We start from the raw sequence: 3,873 nt of genomic DNA, 5'->3' as shown, positions 1-3,873 counted from the left end.
CGGATGCTAGAGGTCGCTGCCTATGCGGCTCGACTAGGTCGGCACGGTCTACCCGGCTCCGAGCGGGCCGTGGTGCTCGGCGGCGGCTGCTAGAGGTCGCTGCCTATGCGGCTCGACTAGGTCGGCACGGTCTACCCGGCTCCGAGCGGGCCGTGGCGCTCGGCGGCGGCTGCTAGAGGTCGCTGCCTATGCGGCTCGACTAGGTCGGCACGGTCTACCCTGCTCCGTGGGTGCGCGAGGGCTCGGCGGCGGTCGCTAGGTGTCGCTGCACGTCTGCCAGCCCGTCCGTCAGCGACCTCTAGCGTCCGCGGCGGAGCAGGGTAGACCGTGCCGACGTGAGCCGGCCGCCGCTCAGCGACCCCTGGCCGCCGCCGCATGAGCTTCGGTCCGCTCGGAGCCGGGTAGACCGTGCCGACCAACTCGAGCCGGACGTGCAGCGACCGCTGGCCAGCGCGGAGGCTCGTGTGCGCCGGCACGGTCCAGCCTCTCCCGGCGGGCTCCGTTCGGTTCGGACGTTCCTCGGTGGTGTCCGGGGGGTCTCAGCCGCGGCGGCTCGAGTGCGCCGGCACTGCACAGCCCCTCCCTGCGGGCTCCGCTCGGCACGGACTTTCCTCGTCGGCGTCCGGCGATCTGAGCCGCGGCGGCTCGAGTGCGCCGGCACGGTCCAACCGCTCTCGGCGGGCTCGGCTCGGCTCGGACGTTCCGCGGCGGCGTCCGGGGGGTCTCAGCCGCGGAGGCTCGGGTGCGCCGGCACGGTCCAGCCTCTCCCGGCGGGCTCCGCTCGGCTCGGACGTTCCTCGGCGGCGTCCGGCGATCTGAGCCGCGGCGGCTCGAGTGCGCCGGCACGGTCCAACCGCTCCCGGCGGGTTCCGCTCGGCTCGGACGCTCCTGGGCGGAGTCGGGCGATCTGAGCCGCGGCGGCTCGAGTGCGCCGGCACGGTCCAACCGCTCTCGGCGGGCTCGGCTCGGCTCGGACGTTCCGCGGCGGCGTCCGGGGGGTCTCAGCCGCGGAGGCTCGGGTGCGCCGGCACGGTCCAACCGCTCCCGGCGGGTTCCGCTCGGCTCGGACGCTCCTCGGCGGAGTCGGGCGATCTGAGCCGCGGCGGCACGGTCCAGCCTCTCCAGGCGGACTCAGCACGGCTCGGACGTTCCGCGGAAGTGGCCAAGTGCCGCTCTTGTGGCTGCTCCGCTGCGCCTGCACTGTGTACACGGCTCCGAGCGTCTCCGGGGGGGGGGGGGGAAGAGGGGGGGGGGGGGGGGGGGGACGGGAAGAGGGGGGAGGGGGGGGGGGGGGGGGAGTAAGTGGGGGGGGGGAAGGGGGGGGGGGGAGTAAGGGGGGGGGGGGGGCACGGCGTCGGCGGCTAGGCGTCGCTGCCCATGCGGCTCGGCTAGGTCGCCACGGTCTACCCGGCTCCGAGCGGGCCGTGGTGCTCGGCGGCGGCGGCTAGGCGTCGCTGCCCATGCGGCTCGACTAGGTCGGCACGGTCTACCCGGCTCCGAGCGGGCCGTGGTGCTCGGCGGCGGCGGCTAGGGGTCGCTGCCTATGCGGCTCGGCTAGGTCGGCAGGGTCTACCCGGCTCCGAGCGGGCCGTGGTGCTCGGCGGCGGCGGCTAGGCGTCGCTGCCCATGCGGCTCGGCTAGGTCGGTACGGTCTACCCGGCTCCGAGCGGGCCGTGGTGCTCGGCGGCGGCGGCTAGGGGTCGCTGCCTATGCGGCTCGACTAGGTCGGCACGGTCTACCCGGCTCCGAGCGGGCCGTGGTGCTCGGCGGCGGCGGCTAGGGGTCGCTGCCTATGCGTCTCGACTAGGTCGGCACGGTCTACCCGGCTCCGAGCGGGCCGTGGTGCTCGGCGGCGGCGGCTAGGCGTCGCTGCCCATGCGGCTCGATTAGGTCGGCACGGTCTACCCGGCTCCGAGCGGGCAATGGTGCTCGGCGGCGGCGGCTAGGGGTCGCTGCCTATGCGGCTCGGCTAGGTCGGCACGGTCTACCCGGCTCCGAGCGGGCCGTGGTGCTCGGCGGCGGCGGCTAGGGGTCGCTGCCTATGCGGCTCGACTAGGTCGGCACGGTCTACCCGGCTCCGAGCGGGCCGTGGTGCTCGGCGGCGGCGGCTAGGGGTCGCTGCCTATGCGGCTCGACTAGGTCGGCACGGTCTACCCGGCTCCGAGCGGGCCGTGGTGCTCGGCGGCGGCGGCTAGGGGTCGCTGCCTATGCGGCTCGACTAGGTCGGCACGGTCTACCCGGCTCCGAGCGGGCCGTGGTGCTCGGCGGCGGCGGCTAGGGGTCGCTGCCCGTGCGGCTTGCGTGTAGCTGCCAGGTCTACCCGCTTTCGGCTAGGCTTTGCCGCCCTGTGAGATGGGGGGCGCTAAAGCTCCGGAGCTTGCTAGGGGGTCGCTGTTGTTTCTTACCTACCGTTACGTCGACGTAGAGCGCCGCTTACCCTCGGCGCCGCTGCCGGTAGTCGGCGCCGTTCTTTTCCGAAGCAGTTTTTTCTTACGCCTTCCTTTTTCGTCTGCAGGAGCGAGCGCGTGCTCGTCTCCAGAGGCGGCAACGAGCGGGCGCAGGCGAGCGCGGTTGACCGCCGGGCTGTGGAGTTTTTCGGTTGCGGCTTTCTGGTGCGCCGCTTGTTTCGCTCGGTCCGGTGGCCTCCGTCGGTCGGATGTTCGCTGCCCGTGTCGCAGTTCGGCCCCGGACTCTGGCGTTCGCTCGTTCCGCGAGCGGGGAACCCGCCAAAATCGGGGCGAAAGGCGAGAGAGTTGAGCGTGGGCAGGCGTCTCCCCGCGCCGCGCTGCCATGGGAAGAGCCCCGAGGAGGGAGGAAGGAAGGCAGACAGAGACAGGCAGAGGGAAGAAAAGGGCGCGGGCCGGCGTGCCGGGCGGCCGGCAGTCGGACGCAGAAGGGCCGGGGGCGTCCCCGGCGGGTCCCGCCGTCACGAGGGAAGAAGGGGGACCCGGAGCTCGCTTGTCGCGGCGGCGGCGCCGCGTTCTCCCTTTCGCACCGCTCTCACTCGCACGCGGGAGCCCCGACCCGATCCACCGTGGCGCTCCTCGGGCGCGTCGGAGAGGCTTCCCGGCGGGCCGGCTCAATCCCGCTCCCCGTGTCGTTCGGGGCGGCGTGGGGCGGGCCGGTGTTCAGGCAAGGGCGAGCACCTCTCGGCGGACGTTGCCCACGCACACCCACACGCACGTGCGCGTGCGGTCTTTCCGCCGCGCCCGGGTGGAAGGGCTCGTGCCTTCCCCCACCGTCCCTCCTCCTCTACCTCACCGCACCCTTACCCCTCCCGTCCCCTCCCTGCTCCCCCCTTCTTTCCGTCGATCGATGAGGCCATTCGGGTCGCGTCGGTGAGGGCCCCCGGCGGGCCGGCGCTTCTGCGTTCCCCGTCCCGGGGAAGCCGCTGCGGCGTCCGGTGTTCAGGCACGGGCGGTCTCCTCTCCGGTTCGCTTCCCGTCGTACGCGAGGTGAGGCGCTCTCCGGCTCGCTCCGAGAGCGGCCGAGAGCTCGCCCGACCGAGCCCGGCAGTGTGACGGCCGAGCGGCCCCGCGAGCCGCAGGAGTTACCCAGTGAGTCGTGAGCGAGGCGCCGGCGCCGACCCCTGTTCGGGACCCGGCGAGTGCCGGCCGCGAGCAGCAAGGCGGCGGGGTGTCAAACGAGGGAAACCGTCCGTTCGGGGAAGCGAGGCGAGGGGCTAGAAAGTTAAGGGCCGGGGGCGTCCGCCGGCCTCCCCTCCGCCCTTCGGGCCGCCGGGGTCCGCGTGCGTGGGGTTTCCTTCCGACGTTCCCGCCCGCTGCGGAGCGTGTGCCGCCTCGGGAAAGGGTCTCCGGTGTTGGGGCGGCGTCCGCCTCGAGGTCGCCTTCTCCTCTAGCGCGTCCGCCAGTC

The sequence above is a fragment of the Coturnix japonica genome, unplaced genomic scaffold (genome assembly GCF_054131305.1).
Source record: "Coturnix japonica strain WE unplaced genomic scaffold, WE-NBRP24 Scf092, whole genome shotgun sequence".
Taxonomy (NCBI): domain Eukaryota; kingdom Metazoa; phylum Chordata; class Aves; order Galliformes; family Phasianidae; genus Coturnix; species Coturnix japonica.
Note: the sequence above shows the minus strand (reverse complement) of the source record.